Source organism: Anguilla anguilla, chromosome 7 (genome assembly GCF_013347855.1).
Source record: "Anguilla anguilla isolate fAngAng1 chromosome 7, fAngAng1.pri, whole genome shotgun sequence".
NCBI classification, from domain to species: Eukaryota; Metazoa; Chordata; class Actinopteri; order Anguilliformes; family Anguillidae; genus Anguilla; species Anguilla anguilla.
The window spans coordinates 53,785,116-53,804,037 of record NC_049207.1 but is presented as its reverse complement, the minus strand read 5'-3'; the positions used below and the strand labels follow the sequence as shown (position 1 = coordinate 53,804,037).

Below are 18,922 nucleotides of genomic sequence, written 5' to 3'. Positions count from 1 at the left end.
TATGGATTTACTGCACTGTGCACAAAGGCGTTGTTTTTGGCGATGTACCTGGGGATGGCGTTTAGGAATACGCACAGTTCACTCTAAATCACCCAGTTAGACATTCAGTCTCAGCAGATTGTGTAATTCGTCATGTTGGAAACAACTTTGCAGGGAGCCGCGTCTCCTGATTTACACATATATGGGCCAAATGCAGATGTTTCACAGATGGTGCTCAAATTGCTCTGTTTAGAGCTGGGTTCTCAGAAATAACAACACTAAGTCCAGGGTGCAATTACCTTTTGATTTATTTTTTTATATTGAGGACAACACAGGGTGAAAACCCCATTTGTCAGGGTGATGTCTAAGCTTTGGATCATCTCCAGCATAAAGAAAGAAGTGGTCAAAGTACTCTTTTCTTTTGGATGAAACAGGAGAGACTCCAAATGGAAGAAGAAGAAGGAGGAAAAAAATCGGATCTCACCCATAACACCTGGGAACAGGATGTCACATTGTTCTCTGAAGTGTCCTATTTTCTGCAGATTAAACTGACACATGATTTTTGGAATGATAGATCTGCCACCTACCGCATGAAGTGCCCCCCTGCCTTAAACAGAATTCATAAGTTAATGCGTGTGCATGTTTAATGAATTCTGTCTAATTGATATTGTTCTACTCTGATAAAAAAAAAAAAAAAAAAAGATTAAAAGATGGCTGCATTCATTGGAAGCCTTCTGCCTCATTACATCTCGGATGAAACTGTCATTGCTAAAGCCATCTTGACGGGCCACCGTTCTCGCTTGGTGAAAAGCCCGTGAATGTCACACGCCCCCCCCAGCCCCCCCCCCCCCCCCCACGGGCGTCTCAGTGTTTATCACATGGGCACGGAGCTCGCCTAATTAGCTCGGTCCTTCCTGCACAGGCAGATTGTCGAGCACCAAAAGGCAGGCCAGAGGGACCTTCGCGGCTTGGTTCGCTAGCGGGGCGCGGGGCGCGGGGCACTTGTAGGCAGTTATCGCTCGTCCAAGGCTGTTTCTCTCTGATTTTTATTTATTTTATTTTATTTTGGCTGTAAATGGGACGGTATGGCAGTGAAATTGGCTTTGTGCAGTCGATAGGGGTTCTTGCAGCGTGAAAGATCCCATTTCATGAATGTCCCACCTTTAATTCTATAATATGGCCACCAGTCTCCCTTTACAGTTGTTTCATTGTTCTCATAAGTGCTTTTTGTGTTACATTTACGATTATTCTAAAATGTAAACTTTTTAAAATCAGTTTGAGACTTTTTGGTGCTTAATTAGCAATTGTGTCTCCCCTGTGCCACCACACATTATTGAGAGATGTTATATTTATTCATCTTAATACAAAATTGGATTAATTGTCTCTATCAAATTATTACACATGTACAGTTTTAATTAGAGTTGCATATCATGGGTATCATCACAGTGAACTCAATCTTTGTGGTCTACATGTTTATATTGACAAGTTGCCTGTTTGCTGTGGAATCTTTGTCGTGATTTTTACGTCCCACAGGCAAAATTGGTGGAAAGTGTTGATTTATTATTAAATTTGTCTTTCACCCCCCCGCCCCAATCCCCCCTGCCCCACCTGAAAAACCACCATAATGAAACAGACCGTGAGCTGCCAGCATGTCCTAACAGCAGTGAAAATATAAGCATTTCATAATTTTGATAATTGTGTCAGGCTGTGATCTCTGGCTTAGCTGAAGGAGGCTGTAGGTATTTTACTGAATAAATTAGTCTGAGAAAATTCATCTTTTTTTCCCAGAGAATGTGACATTGTAAATGAGATGGGCAGTAAACAATCCCACACTAGGATATATTTTAAAAAGTCCAATTATATCCAGATTTCTCATTTCCATTATTTCTTCAGAATACATTAAGCGGTATACCCTGCCATAACAACCAATTAATCAAACAACCAGTCATTCAAAATGTAATTGTCCTTGCCTTTTTTTTTTTCTTTTTTTTTTTTACAGTGGTACTGTAATGTAACACTACATTTGGCAGTGTCCATTTAATGCAGTTTATTCCTTGTGATTGAATGTCCCTTTAATTCTATTTTGTTGTGGTCTTGACAAGTATGGTTTAATTCCAGGTCAGTGTATTGCATTTTAATGCAGGGCTCTTAGCAAAGACTCTGCCACAGAGTTTAGTCCAGTAGTTTAATTGGATGGCTACAGGACCACATTTATTCTTGAGGGAGAGCTTCTGTGCCAACATACTTGTCACTTTATTTTTTCCAGTATTTATAAAGCGCAACACAAAGTGCTGCATAGTGCTGCATGGTGAGAATATTTTATCACTGTTGATTTTGTGCAACCAAAACCATATTAAGTAAACTGTCTAGCAAGAGACCAGCATTGTGATTAATCGTAACTTTATGCAAGATGTTAATTTGCTGTGTATTTCTCTTTTGTCTTTGGTCATTTAAATTCTGTCATTGCTTAGTCCTCCAGATTCATGTTTGGGTAATGGCACATGTGTGGTTTCTTGAAAATGTGCCACCTCCTCTGCGTTCATTACATATGCATCCAAATTAATATGAGGACTGTCCTGTGCAAAAATAATTGCTCAAAACAATCATTGTATGTGTTGTTTAACCTTTTTTAAAACCAGTATATAAACACAGTAATGTTGTAGCCTACTGTAGAATGAAGTATTTACAGTGAAAAAAAGATTTGGAGTGCAACTTTATCTGTTGCTTTCAAATGAATAAAATTCAAAGAGGACTATGTTGGACTTGTCTAAAATCCATGTGTCCCATTGAATATTTCAAACTGTGATATTCACCAAGGTGGCTAGCAGCTTCTTGAGCTGTGTGTAGAAAGTGGTTGGAGAGCACGGCTTTTCCGTAGTGTTTCTCTCAGAGAACTTGTCCTGCTTCCTTTTCCGATTCTTTAGCTTTCCGTCCTCTCTCCTGCCTCTCATTGATTCGGGTTCTTGCCGTTTACCGACCGCGACGCAATTCTTTTATGCTTTTTCTCTCTCTTGCGTGGACGCGACCGGCGCGGGTCTGCTGGAGGACGAGAGTGCGCACAACAGGCGTAAGAGCTTTCCGGTCGCCGTATTGAATATGCTGAGAAGGTCAGGTTTCAGAATTAGCACAGGAGCGATGTTGTGCAGGTTCTCAACTGGCTTTCTTTGGCCGGGTTACGTCCGTTCGTTATTGATTCTACGCCCGAGGTTTCTTAAGCAAGATCTTTTCTTTTTTTTTTTTTTTTTGTGTGAAGTGGCATGCCAGGAGTGTGCGGAGTGTAATTTTTTCTACTTTCTTCTGGTTTGTTGAAAATAATTCACCCCCCTTAGCTTGAAAGGATGGGATTAATTAACGTGGGTGATTATGACTGATATTTTTTGGTGTAAATACACCATCATTGGAGCAAGCAAAATAAATAAATAAATTGCAAAAAAGAAGGGCTTTAAATGACTATGCCTTGAGCTTTTTTGTAATAAAAAACCATTTACAAATGAATTACAGAAAATATTTTACTCATGCGAGCTTTTTACTTTTTAAGCTGTTGGTGCACATCGGGATAAAGCTGTGGCATTCCGGATGAATGCAGTAATTGATTTTTCAACAGGCCGTTTTAAAGAACGCCGTTTTCTTCAGAGTGGAAAATTTCACGGCTCAAACAGGGGACTGTGTTAACAATTAATGTTTGCAGGTTCATAATGCACAACGAGCCAAAAGAACAGAACAAAAAAAAAAACAAAATGACTGCCTGGAATCTGCAACCCATAGACCCGTAGCTTTCCCTGGTGATGCCCTGCCAGGCCTGTGCTGCAGCCATCTTCCGTTCCAGTTTGTTTCTGGGGGAATTTTTGCCTTCAGTCTTCAGCATGGGAAATACATGTGCGGTTGGATTCAGGATGGCTGACTGACTGACTTGGCCAGTCGAGAACATTCCACTTTTTTGGCCCTGAAAATACTCCTTCGGTTGCTTCAGAGGTTTGCTTTGGGTCGTTTCGGTCGTGCTGCAAGGTAAAAACGCCATCCCGAGTTTTGAGGCATTGGTTGGATCTGAGCAAATAAGAAGTTTCTGTACTCTTCAGAATTCACGCTGTTGCCGCCGTCAGCCGTCACATCATCGGTGAAGAAAAGCGAGCCAGTTCCCATGGCAGCCAAACATGCCCAAGACACAACACTGCCTCCATCATGTTTCACAGACGATGGGGGAGGGAGGATGCTTTTGATCATAAGCACTTTCCTTCTTTCTCTGCACTCTCCTCTCTCCATCGCTTTGGTAGAGGTTAACGCTTGTCTCATCTGTCCATAAGATGAGAACTCACCAGTCTTTTAGTGTGCTTTTTAGGCAAACTCCAACCTGGCCATTCTGTTCTTGTGGCTTGTTGGAGAATTCCACGCATATCATTTTTGGAGATGGAGCCCCTTCAGATTTGACCTAATTTTCCAGGTTTTCCATTTGCCTGTGGATTACACCAAGCTGCTGCTTAGGTGGAGGTGAGGACTGTTAAGCAGCACAGCAAACTTTAATTAGTCTGTTTTGAATTAATTTCACGAACAACACGTAATGAAATTCAATATCCGTTATTTACTTAATATTTCATGTGCGTAGGCATTATAGTCATATAAAAGATAATTTAGATCATCTTAATTGCATCAGAGGTTACAGGAGGCTGAGTGAAATGTCGTTTTATTGGTTAAAATCCCAAGAAAGCACTCGAGACCTTCACTTGGTGTGTACTTGTAAAACAGGTATGCTATCTTTAAAAAGTGCACGACCTTGCTTACCTAGAAACGTCAAACGCATGACAAGTACATTTTCAATTCCGTTTCTTGTTAATTAGTATTGTGCCACTTGTGCCACTTTTATTTTTAGAATTTTAATTCTAAAAGGGGCGGACACGCACTCGATAACGGAGTATGACAACGAAACCGTTTTTCCAGTTTGACACTTACAAAATGAATGCAAATTGTACAGGAATTGGGTGATATAACTTTTTGAGCTGCTCGCTGGCAAACGCATGCCTGTAAGGTTTTACTGGTTAATTGGGATCTACCATAAATTTGTAAATGATAAATCTTGATATGAGATATAGCTTGAATTCTTTAAGTTTTTATTAATAAATCAATTTTAATTAAAAGGAACAAAGCACTGTTGTGTTCAGCAGTTGCCTCTCCCTGTCACTTTCGAGTAAAATGTGCGGTGTTAAATTAACTCTTACAGTACATGTGGTCCCTATTGAATTTACTGGAAGTGTGCATTTTTTTGGAGACTACCCCCTGATTTTTTTTTGGTGAAGAGTTGGTAGAAAGTACCAGTTGGTGTTGGTGAAATGCCATGTAGGCATCAGAGCTGATGTAATTGAGCCTGCCATTATGACCAGAAGGTGGGATTTGCACTTTTTGAGAGTATTTCATTGGTTCCAATACACCAGACAAGATCAGCAAAGCGTTGAACAGTATTTGAATCCAATCCAGATATGAATTTGACCCAGGTCTGCTAGGCATTCAGGGCAAAACCCGGCTGACATCTGGTGGAAAAGTGAAAGTTTTCTAGCCGACTAGGACGTAACCGGGCTTTATCCGGGCGAAACCTGAACTGTATTTGGGATAGCGTAGTCCGTTGATGTCAAACACACATCTCAGTCTAGATTTCCACCCCTGCAGATATCTGGATTCTGGGTTTGGCTTCCTGGGTGCCCCCACCATGTGAAGCTTCAACAGAGAACACTGCTGGCCTGTAGTTCCCTCTCTGTTTTTCGGAATCTGAGCTGAATGGGGAACTAGAACCCCCCAAACCACAACCCAGGAAGCTGGCCAGTGTTCCTTCCTGTCTCCATTGGATTCCCTTTCACCGAGCGACTCCGTGCTGCTCTCTCCCCAAAATCACCAAATCCTGACTGATTGGCACTGATAACGTAGGAGGAGACCGAGAGGTTTCTGATGGGCAATCTACCAGCACAAATCTGGGGAAAGTAAACACGTTTTTTTTTTGTTCCCCCTGCAGAAATATCTCCTTTAAGGTTTCTAACCACATGAAGGATTAGTCTGTTTTTGTGTTGAGGTTAGCCAGCAGTAATATGGAACCAGCACTTGTTAGAAACATAAAACATTCTCTTGAAAGTTGCCTCAGGGCACTGCTTAATGTGGACCAGGCCAAAGCAATGAGATAAATGTATTTGCCATTTTGGCAAAACAGAACACCGCTGAAATGTTTTTCTTTTTCTTCTCGTCAGGTAAACTGACGTTTAGCCAGTAACCACAAAAGCTAACATTTTCCCTGCTAAATGAGTGGAGACTATTCAAACACTGGCAGTGTGGACTTGACCCTGCGTGCTCTGTACTTTCACAAAGTACAGTGAACATTCACAGCAAATGCAATCTAAGCACATTGGGGCTGGCTTTTCAGAAAACCATAAAGAAATCCACTACAGGGCCGAAAGTATGTGGACACCTTCTGACATCCACCATCTCATCCTAAATTATGGGCATTCATTTGGAGTTGGTCCAGACTTTGCTGATATGCCAACCTCCACTCTTCTGGGATGGCTTTATACTAGATGTTGAAGAATTGCTCGAGAGATTTGCTTCCATTCAGCCAGAAGAGCTTTAGTAAGGTCAGGCACTGATTGGCGATTAGGCCTGGCTCGCGGCTGGCTTTCCAGTTGATCCCAAAGGTGTTGGATGGGGTTGAGGTCAGGGCTGTGTGCAGGCCAGTGAAGTTATTTCACAAAACCATTTCTATATTGGCCTTGCTGTGTGCCTGAGGGCATTGTCATGCTGAAACAGGAAAGGGCCTTCCCCAAACTGTTGCCACAAATTTGGAAGCACAGAATCATCTACAATGTCATAGAATTAAGATCTGCCTTCACTGGAACTAAGAGGCCCAGCCCAAAACCACGAAAAAACAGCCCCAGACCCAGGGGGTGTCCAGATACTTTTGGTCATATGGTGCACTTTACCTAAAAGTAGTTTAGATTTATTTATTTTTCAACCAATTTCAGTGGAAATTATGACAAGTGGATGAAATGATGTGTGATTACTATATGTCAGTCAGGATTTTATGTATAATACTGATATTTACATTACCAAACTGCGTGGGGTCCCCCAATGCACCCAAAGAGTCTTGGGTCAAGTACAGTACATGTTCTTTAGCTGTTGGCAGGAGTTCAGACTACTCCTGCCGATTACTGTGAATTTACAATGGCGTATTACTATCCATAGCATATGCTCAAATTTATTCCTAGTGTTGGTGAAAATAGATTAATTATCTGTGAATCTATTATATAATAAATGGTCTTACATTAAATTGAAAATGAGCAGTAAAATTATCTACAGGAATGTACTTGTGCTGAAATGGTATTCAGGTAGTTTAAGTACTTGACCTGCATCTGCATATAATCCCAGTTCTTTTATTTCATTTTTACTTTACCCATTGCATTACTGAATGTGAGTGGCTTGACAAGGATAATTAACATTCATCTGGCGACCTTCTTTATGCCAAACGATGCGCATGCCAAATGCAATAAATGCATGTTTCATTTTCGTTAGACCAACTTTCAGCTTGTTTAACTTTGGCCTAATGGAGCCAGAGGATGTTTGGAACCGGATCAAAGGGTCTGCTTTGGATTGTCATGCCACTGATGTTGAGTTGTATCCAATGTACTGGTGCCGTTTAGTCAGAACTGAACTGGTCCACATATTTGTGTGCTCTGGCAAACTTTGTTTGGGATGTACACAGTACGTGCAGTGATGAATCGAGCCCCTTCAGCATGAAATACTTAGTGAGAGAGGCTGAGAGCTCTGAGAAATCTTCCATGGCGTGACACTACCTCTCAGGGGTTAAAGGTCACATTTATGATTAAGTTACCTGATTATCTTGCTGTTGATATTTGTAATAATCAACGGCATGTATAGTTGTAATAAGGCCAAAAACACTGAATTTCTCCCTCGTCTGTAGAGAGTATTCTACAGGATAGGGCTCATTTGGACTGTGCAGTTAATCAAAACATACCTGCTGCTCAACAGTGTACAGTGCAGCTGTTCGGCAGATCTGGTTGACGGCATTACAGATGGGTTGAAGAGAAGGAGACCGAGAATTGGAATCGCTCACCAAATTTATATAACGAAATATCACCATCTGGAGAGAAAAAAATATAAATGTTTCTGATTCTGTCAGAGTGAACAACGCACAGCGATCTTTGTGGCAAATTGCAGGTTTGTATGTGTACTGTAGTGATACCATAACGCAAAAGCCCTTGGTGAAAATCATTTTACAATATTTTTTAACATTTAAATTTGAAATGTTTCTTATCTGGGGGAAACCAAAACTGTCACGCACAGGAACAGGAAGAAGCAAGAAAGATAAAACAGCTCCAAGTGACCTATTTTGCAGAGCTAACCCACTGCAGCTCTTTTTCAATAGAAAATAATCACACTGTTGTGTAGCTTGTTCTAATTACAAGTGTAATGGATCCTATAATTGTTAAGGCCAAGTAAAGGATGTTCAGAGGAAAATTGCACTCTCACTAACAATTTTAAGTAATTAATTAAAAAAAAACCCTAATTATAATATTGTTTAGTGATTATATAGTTTATCACTATCGTTAATGTCAGTTTTAATGGATGACCCTTTTATAGTGCCAAAAGACCAGACACATTTTTCATGCCCTGGTGGTGTGCCGTACTATATACCTGCATAATTATTTTCGCGGAATTGCATTTCAGTACGAGAGTGGGCAACCTATTACATGCTATTACACGCTTCAATGGGACCTTTATTCATTTCTCATATTAATGGCGGTGCTGGTTCTCCTGTCTGTCCCTTCCTCCTTTCCTTTATCCTGCTCTGCGGTCTCTCGCTCCTCCTCTTTTATCTTTCCTTTATCCGCGGTCTCTCGTTCCTCCTGCTCCGTCCCTGTTCTGGGGCTTATCTTCCCTTTCCTGTGACACAGAGGAAGGCCGGACAGGGTCATTGTTCTTACACAACCAATGATCCGCCCCTCTCTGATAACCTGTCTCTCCAGGGTGAATCAGCGATTGGACACTGGGGCCGGCTCATGAAATGGGCGGGGCTATCATGCGCTGCCTGTACCTCATTGGTTTGAACCAGCAAAAAAACAAATCATGTTCTGCGAATAACTCATCGGTTTCAACCAGTAGTTGCATTATGGTTTATTAATTTATTATTCAAGTAAGTCAGTGATTAGGACATCATTGTAGCTCGACCTGTTATGGATAACGTTTTTACCTACACCAGAGTGATAGACACAGCCTGCATTTCAATGTTTTTTTTACATACTATCCATTTGTACAGGTGGAGCTGTTTACTGAAGCAATTCAGGCTAATTATCTTGCTCAAGGGAACGGCAGTGCCACACTTGGGAATCGAACTCGCAACCTTGTTGCAGCAAGCCCAGTTCCCTGACCAGCATGCAACAGTGCCCCCCAGTAGACGCCTGACTCTCCTCACACAAATATACGGTTGTGCTTTTGGGATGAAAACCTCTCTGATTGGTTGAGTCCTTCGTTAACCTGGCTCTTTCTGCTCTGCTGTATGTGTGCGTGCGTGTGTGTGCGTGCGTGTAGGTGTGTGTGTCGTGGTGTGTGTGGGTGTGTGTGTTATGTGGTGTGTGTGTGGGTGTGTGTGTTATGTGGTGTGTGTGTGCGTGTGTGTGTGCGTGTGTGTGCGTGTAGGTGTGTGTGTTATGTGGTCTGTGTGGGTGTGTGTTACGTGGTGTGTGTTGTGTGGGTGTGGAGGTGTGTTTGTGCACGTGTGTGCGTGTAGGTGTGTGTGTTATGTGGTGTGTGTTGTGTGGGTGTGGAGGTGTGTTTGTGCACACGTAGGGCGTTTCCTTCGCCTTGTTGCCGGAACATTCTCCTGCTGCTTCCTCTCTCCAGCCGATCAGGCTGTGATGTCAGACCTCCCTAATGAAGCTCCGCACAGCAGCGCGTTGATAAATGACAGAGACAGGTCCCTAATGGTATTTACCACAGCGAGCCTTACCCCAGATAGCCCCTCTACGCCTCGCCGTCCCTCCGGGTTCCTCCGCCGTCGTGGATTAATTGCTTGTTTTATTTTTAGTGTGACTAAATGCAATATTCTCTCAACTTCTGAGGGGGAAAAAAAATCATTATTGAACTAGAACAAATGCAAATTCAACACTGCTGGTGGTGGAAGCAGAGCTGGGCCCGGGCAATTAAAATGGTGCCGTGGCCGTGCGGCTGAAATAATGAGATCAGATCCGCGTCTGAAAATGGAGCTGAACGGGAATGAGCGAAAGGGTGCGGTGAGGTCACCGGAGGGCGTGGTCCTGCCCCCTCCGTCTCTGCCGCAAACAGGTGACTCAGCTATAATTCTTTCTTACCCTATGCTACCTCGTCAAGGTGGTTCTTGTTTGCTAATGGAATCTTCCTTCGGACTCCTTCGCGCTTAAAAGGATTCAGGTTGATAGGTCCACGACGTTGCATGTCTTTCAGGCGCTTGTGCATTGTGCGGGGGCCGTCTTACGGCAAGCTGCGTGCTCGTAAACTCAAAGCAAGACATTTTCACAGAGCGAAACATATTTCACGTAGATATGCCAAGCTGTAAGAACACATATTTTTACCTCCGATTCTTAATCAGGTATCACGCTGTGCCTGTTTCCATACTGCATATGTTAACCAGACGGCAAGGGAAGGAATTCCTCTTCATAACAGTGAGTCAACTATTCGGATAACTCTGTAAACCTTTCTGTTCATGCATTTTAGCTCATTCTGCAACGTGACTCATTCTGATATTAATTAATTAATTTCTTTAGACTTGAAATCTAGAAGTTTTTTCTTTTCTTCATCTCCAGTGTTTATGTGATGGGTCAGAGCCACGCCTACTGGTTGAGTGGGCACCTGAGTTGCATTGCCTGGGCTTCAGAGTACAGGTGGTGCTGGCTCTGTCAGCATTAGGTACCCGACATTGGGACAAATCAGGGAAGGCGTTAAAAGACACCAGACAGCCCCAAAGTTTTACTGACTACACACCTACTTTCAGGTTTTTTAAAAGAGCCTCAATACACGTAGCTAAAATCAAAATCACTGTTTGCGTGAATACATAATAAAGTAGGAAAAAAAAATGTAAAAAAGCGCTACATGGAAACACTGCAAAAAAAAAAAAAAAAAGAACTTTTGGTGGCTGGGAGGTGCTCTTTGGTGGGGATAAAAAAACACGAATCAAAAAAAAAAAAAAGCCAAATGGCAATTTTATGCTTTTACCCGACATGTAAGTGCTTCAGTTTTGTCTTTTATCTTTTATTCAAACTGTATTTTCAGTTGTTGGTATGCGGAGCGCAGGAGCCTGTTTGCTGGTATAGAGCCCCCCCCCCCCCCCCCCCGCCCCGCTGTGGAGCCCGTTCGGTGAGGACGGAGGTGAGGTCTGTTATTGAGAGCCCAGGGGCGGTGAAGGGGGCTGGCTGGAGCTGCCGCCCGTTTGGTATAACAGAGAGCATTGTCCGCGCCATTCTCCCGACGTCCTTTCTTCTTCTTCCTGTTCGAGGCCCGGGGACACGGGAGGTCGAGTCGGCACGCAGGAATCCAGGGACCGCTGATTGGAGAGGGGGGGGGGTGGGGGGGTGGGAGGTGAGAGGGGGGGTCGGGGGTTTTGGAGGGAGGGGGGGGGGGCTCCTTCTGGAACACTGCACAGCCTGTGAAGCAAACTGAAATTAGTATCAGATTATTAGCGAGGCCCTGGCTTTCCCCCGGCCGGCGGGGGGGGGGGGGGGGGGGGGGGGCTCGCCCACGCTAAGCGCTCGCCTGCAAACCCACTTTCATTTTCTGAGTGCTTTCGGGGGCCTCCTCTCCTGTTCCCTCGGTGGTCCAGGTGTCTGGGACTGTCTGCAAATCTCTGCCCCCCTTTCTCTCTCTCTGCCCCCTCCTCTCTCTCTCTCTCTCTCTCTGTCCCTGTCTCTCTCTCTCTCTCTCCCTCTCTCTCTGCCTCTCTCTCTCTCTCTCTCTCTCTCCCTCCCTCCCTCTCTCCCTCCTAACAAGGTCCACAGGCCTGGGGCGGCCTCAGCCCCAGTTCGTAACACCGCACCGTTCGGCTTCCTGGTGCAGTGGAGGGTTGGGCTGGGTTGGAAGTGAAGTGGACTCGGACTGAAAAACACGACGTTCGTCGCAATGGCTGGTTTCCTTTCGTTCCTTTGCGCTTGCCATTCTGAGCGTGTGCAAGAATTCCCACCCTCGCCTAATGATGCACTTGGGTAAATGTAAGGTGTAATTACGTGAATGATTTTTGTCGTGTAAAATGGAGCGCGCTCTTTTTGTTTTTTGCGTGTTGTTTAGACCTGCAGATGCCATGTGTTGCCAGACCTTTTTAGAAACTGGCCAAGCAAATAACAGTCATTCTGCCATTTTGGCTTAATGGTCATTGTTATTGCCTGAAAAATCAATCTGTTTCTGGAAACTGAAATGAAAGGTCTTGCGGGAAACGTGGCTGCCTGTCACACGTTATCCTTAATTAACAGTCTCTAAGGCTACGTTTACACTGCAGGTCTTGATGCCCAGTCAGATTTTTTGCCCATGTCCTATTTTTTTTGAAAACGTGTTTAAATACACTTTTAAAAGTGACCTATGTCCGATACCTGTGCTCACACAGTTTACACTTGAAACAACCCGCATGCATACACAACGATTTGGTTACCGATATGAAAGTAAACAACCACACCACCACGGCCAAAATGAGACAGAAATAATAATTCAAGCTATTACTTTTCGAAGCATCTTAGGTCCGCAGCGAACATCCCCTGTATTTTGGCCTATACTGACTCTTCGCCCTACACACTTAAAAGGCACGTTGCCTCGATATTTGCCACCGGACCGAGCCTTCATCCTCCATTTAATTTATTTTAACATTCGCCGTAACCAGCAGAGATTGTTTGTGCATGTAGTATATACGTCAAGCGTAATTCAAATGTAAGGAAAAAAAAAAAGAGAATATCGCATTTTGAACGACGTGCAAATAGAAAAGATCGGGAAATTCAGATCCGTTTAGGCCACCGATCGCTTGTGCTTTCTTCCTTTTAGCACGTTCATAGTACATATCCGATCAGTGCCGCCCGATCGCTTGTGCTTTCTTCCTTTTAACACGTTCATAGTACATATCCGATCAGTGCCGCATGAGCAAAAAAACTCTGAATTGGGTCGCTAACACCAGGCGGTGTTAACGTGGCCTAGTGATCAGCCTCCAACGAACAGTCGCTGCCGCTTTCCTTTTCTGTCTGTGTTTCAGCGACGCATCAGGACATTTCAGCAGCTGTCCTCAGAGTGAATTACTCAATTATTCCCGATGCCGTTTCGTGGAAATTGCTTTTGATATGTTACGGGTCACATTTTCAGTGTTCCTGCTCCCACAGTAACACCATTATGTTCCCATCACCATGGTGCATTTATGCATTTAAATTCAAATGTCTAATGTGCTGTTCCAGTTCACTGACATAATAATAATAATAATAATAATAATAATAATGTTCCACGCTACAGTGCATATTAGATAAATGTGAAACTTTGTTTTTGTTTTTGGTCACAAATACCCGTATTGAAGAAGTATATGTGTGGCAGTGTGTTGTGGTTTTAGATGGAGCGTATGCTATAGCCACTGTGGTTGGGATGACGGGGCCTGTGCGGTGCTGTTGTGCCAGACATGTGACACTGTGTGTTGGGTCACGAGGTGCACTCAATCAGTCACTTTTACCTCTGGGTGAGACCGATATTATTTTCAGGCTGTGCCACTGCCTCCCCGAAGGACCGAACCTTGAAAAGTTTTCACGGTTTAGTCGTCCCCGCTGCTGGGACTTTGCACGACAGGAAACGTTGCGCGCCGTTATTCTTGGGTCGTGGGTTGAATGTGGTGGGAGTGGGCTTGCGTTAGGCGTCTTTGGAACGGGGAGCAGACCTACTGAATCATTTGCGCTTGCTTGAGATGTGCTCTGATTGGATTTATTTTGTCCCGACAGTCCTCCGTCTTGGTTTTTAATTGTTCTAAGGGGTCAAATGCACTTGGACCACCGTAACAATTTGCTGTGTTGCATAATTGCGCAATTGAGTTAATTTCATCATCTGATTGGTCGTTGTATAATGAGATTTAATTGCTCTGTTTTTTCCAGTATTTCTTCCGCTTGTGTCAATTCGCAAATCAGTTGGTGCATCTTGGAGGGCATAACTTGGCTGCATGCTGAACAACATTAACACAACTAACAGAACTGCAGCAAAGCCTTAGAGCACCATATACATGTAAGCAGAATTTTACCAGACATTGACTGAATATAGCATTTATGTCCAGTACAACTATTCTGCCTGTTGTAGGTGTTGGAGAGCCATAATCCATTGCAAGATACTGCTATACTCAGCTGCATAATCTTTGTTGTCTGTGTCTCCTCAGGAATAGTGACAAGAATCTGAGACCAAGTCCAAGCTTTCATGACTGTTGCCAGCACCCGCTGTTTCCTATGTGAGTATATTATTTATATATTTATTTATTTTTTATTTATGCACCATGCGGAGAATACTCAATGGGGGGGGGGGGGTAGCTCCATGCTACAAGTGTAGAACCTTCTGTAGTCGTCTAACTTCAGTTTCCTGGTCCGTGCTCATGTTCATAGGCACCTCAGGGGGAGGTGAAATGATCTAAAGTCAGTTTTAACCTGTTTATGTCCCGACCCTATCCATTCCATTGTGGATCCAAAATCCGTTATGAACATGTGCCCATGTTCGCAAATCCTGTATTTAAAGTCTGGCAGTATGGACGTGAGTCTAATCTCCTCTTTGTGCATTTTTATTCTGCTCTGTGATGTCCTGTGATGTATTTCCCAGCATTGAAATGTGGCATTATCCAGCTTCTCTGGTAAAAAAAAAAAACCAGAACAAAATGGACCGAGACAGCCTAATCCAGGGTTGTAAATACAGTAGCAGCCACTATCAGGGAATTTATTTATTTATTTTAATGCCGTTACTTGACTGGCACTTTCCTTCCAGAAGCTTCCGTTTCAGTTAGAGTTTGAATTCGAAGGCAGATCAAAGTAGGAAAACATTTGTCTGAGCCGTTACAGCCCAACCGACAACTCATTTCCCTCGACAGCACGCACGCGGCCGCGAGCTTTGCTAATATGTTTTTTTTTCTCCGCTCGCTTTACGGGTATTGATTCCTTGGTGGAATTGTTTCATTCAGTGCATCTTGGGCTGCGTCGTTTAAGGCTACCAAAAGTTACCCAGCGGCCAATAATGGTATCCTGATACTGGCACCCAAGGGTCTTTCAGGGCTGTTGATTTTAATCAAGGTTTTTGTTCACCTCCTCGGCTGCTGGAACAGGTCTGGGCCGTTCACTTAATTAAAAAGACTGACATGTTTGTTCTTTGACTTGACCTGTGAGGGAAAGGCAAAAACAACCTGAGTGTGGTGATTTTCTTTTTTCTTCTTCTTCCTTTTCTTTTCTTTTCTTTTCACACACACACCTTACTCGATAAGCTGACGTTCGAGTGAACGTGATGAGTGACGGGTGGGTGAATGGACGGAGAAAAGGAGATACAGGTCTCTTCAGGCCGTCGTGGAAAGAGTTACACAGTGCGGTCCAATTAACGAATCTCAAGTAAAATGGCTGCAGCAAATAGAGCGGTCAAGCGATGGGCCTGGCTTCATGTGAATAGGCATTCATGAGGCTATCCCTGGCAGATATTGGATCATGGCCCAGCAATTATGATTTCCACACTGATGACTGATTAGCAATCGGTGCATTAAAAAAGCAGAATATTGCTACCAGTACTGCTGCTATACCTTCTACTTCTACTACTACTACTACTACTGCTAATGCTACTACTATTACTACTACAAGTACTACTACTATTACTACTACTACTACTACTACTACAGCTACTAGTACTACTACTAATGCTACTACTACAACAACTACTACTACTACTACTACAACTACTACTACTACAAATGCTACTACTACAACTACTATGACTACTACTACTACTACTATGACTACTACCACTCCTGCTGCTGCTGCTAAAAAATGTTAAAAATGTAATGTCAAAGCAATAAGCTGTGCTTTAATACTTCATTTTTAACTCGTCAGGTTAGATGATTTGCATAATTCTCATAATCACTCAATGCATTCTGTATGATCATTGTTCGTATCCAAGGCTAAGGTTGCCCAATACGTGAACTGGAAAGGAGCAGATTAAATATTTTTTTTTAATAATACGTGAGAGGCTAATCTGAGAATACCTTTCTCTTAGTGACGCTGAGGCTTTGAAGTCGAGTTGCCGGTAGCCGAGCTTCTTTGTTCACGATAGACCTGACAGTGCCGTGAAAAATAGAGGTCAACTTTTCAATCAAAATTCCTGACCTGCGAGTAATGACTGGGGCTTTGCGAGCACCAACAGAGCTCTCGAAACGCCGTTGTTGTGTGAGCAATTGGGGAGATGTAGTCAAAAGAGGAGCGTGCGTTTGGCGGACCATGGAAGCCCCATGGAAATAAAATCTTGCGCATGGCAAAAGTTCGTAATTCGGATAGCAGCACGCCACACTGTCAAACACCACGAGCCCTCACCTGAGTTTTCCTGACCTTTTCGCTCGTCTACCCAGTTTACTTTTAAGGTTCCCCCCCCCCCCCCCTCCTCTCCTCTTGTTTCTCATAGAAATGTGTGAACTTGATTAGCTCGAGGTCTTCGTATATTTATATTAAGGGTTCCCTGCTATGGGATTTGAGTGTGACTGCAGGCGAAACATTTCGTAAGTTATATGCATTGTTGTGATAACATATATACAGTGCACAGCCAAGGGCTGTTTTTGGAGTTGACTGAAGAAGATGTTTGTTGGTTTTGGTTTATTACTTAAAGCAGTCTTGCTTTGTCTTGTTGTTCGGTTGGGCTGCTCTGAGACCTTGGGAGTTTACTACTAGATAAACTTCTATTTTACAGTTTTCATGTGGGTACTTTCTGCATTGACCAGTGATTTTTTTTTTTTTGCTCTGTAAAGCATCTTTGGCTTGACAGATTTCTGCAAAAATCAGTATACAGATAAAATTGATTCGATTATATTTAGCAGTATTCTTCACCATTCACCCGTGTTTTGTTTCCTAAATCTGTTGCGAATGCGTCCTCACATCTGCAGATTGTGAGCGTGTGTGTTTGTGAGTGTATGTACCGTACCGTCCTCCCAGCCTATCCGATTTCATGTTACCAGATGGCTTGTTAAAATCATAATCATTTGTAAACCTGGTGTTTTTTTTTTTTGTTTTTTTTTAACTCCCCAGAGAACTGAGACAAGTTGACACCGTAAGCTGACAGCGACCCGTTTCCTTGTTCCAGCGTTGGGGTTGAATGTCTTCCTCATTCAGTCCTGACAGTTAAATGATCTTTGGAGCCCCCGACGTCTGTTCGCGGAGCTGGTGCGGATTCATTTTTGTCTTACTCAATTACTTATGCCCCGGTGATGTCACAGCATAATGACATAGCTGGTGCACTTCAGCGATGAATCAGTTTCCCCGCAGGCAGGAAGCAGAGCCTTTTCTTCCCTCCAAATCTCGGAGAAGTATTTTTATACCCTCTAAAACGCGTGTGCAGACTCACGCGTGCATGTACCGCATATCCTGGTCTCATTCTCATTGCAACTGCATTACCAAGATGCTATTTTCATTTAAATTTCTTCAAGCAATAGAGGGGGCAATATGTGATGTATTTTGTGTCCACAAAAAATACCCTTGTAATGAAAACCGTATTGAAACCCCCCCCCCCCCATTCTCCCTGAAGGGAAAAGGTAAAAAAGGCCTTGATAGAGAGTCTGTTTCCGCTCAGGAGCCTATTAAGGTGTTTATGTTAGCGAAATGAAATGGACGTTTGCAGAATCGTCAGTGCCAGAGACCATCCGTACTTAATTCCGCAGATGAGAACGATCACCGTCGGCTGGATTTCGTCCAAGTGAATTTAGCTGCTCCGAGCGACGCGGGCGAGTTTCTTCCCGAGATTCACTTACTGCCACTGAGAGGGAAACGTTTGAAATACAACCACCCCCCCCCCCCCAACCCCCCTAGCCAATCCTCACCCAACGATTGATCTGTACTTTACCACCTCCGCCCTCCCTCCCAAAAAAAGAAAAATGTATTAAACACACTGAAGATGCAAGCTTTTCATTTGGACTCACACCTATCATGCGATGGTGTGGTATAATTTGGATCTGTCGTTGTGCTATAATTTGGTGGCTACTCATTAATACTGTATGTATGTACACTTACGGGTCACACTAAAACATGCGGATGTAGCATGATGCAATATACTGTAACATTTCTGTTGCTTGGTGCAATCAATGTTTTGTGGACAATTTTTAATTGAATCATTTTTTCACATAAATATAGTAATTGCTTTTCTCCTGGTAATGGAGGAGAATAATAGCCATAACAATGAAGGGGACTGAGCTTGACTTTACCAGTGAGGTCGACAAATTGGGCATGATCATCTCTTAAAGGGGGCACAGCTGACTCAATGCCTGCGTTGTCACTCTCTCCAGAGCATAACCTACCACTGAAATGTCTGTGGGTGTCATAGAATTTTCGGGTGTCAACAATTTTCGGGTGTCAATTAATCCCCGGTGGGTGGGTACAGCTGCCTGATGCCCAATGCACCCAGGTGGCATTAAACGTAAGTTTAGCTTCAGAAATGTTCACTGTTTGTCACAGTCAGAACGAAAGACCAACTTTATGATTTATTATTATTTTTTTTTAATTTCGGACACGGAAATGTGGTGTCAGCCAGTATTCCACTCTGATGAGACCCTGCCATGACTGGGTCGTACTAACCACACTGTTCCTTTCAGCCATCTGAGAAAAAAAAGTGAATAAATAAAAAAACATGCAAATTACATTATATATGAGGAATATGCCACTGTGCTGTGTGCATGCTAGGCTACTCTGATCCCATGTTCATATTG

General features: G+C 43.2%; 1 protein-coding gene across 12 annotated transcripts in view; it reads left to right on the top strand.

Moving 5' to 3' along the window:
• Positions 1–18,922, top strand: part of si:dkey-237h12.3 (teneurin-3) — a 335,156-nt gene that overhangs the window by 131,495 nt on the left and 184,739 nt on the right. For all 12 annotated transcript variants that reach the window (XM_035425584.1, XM_035425591.1, XM_035425590.1 and 9 more), the window contains one exon: positions 14,375–14,443. The gene's annotated coding sequence lies outside the window, so the exon portion shown is untranslated. The remainder of the gene's footprint in view (positions 1–14,374; positions 14,444–18,922) is intronic.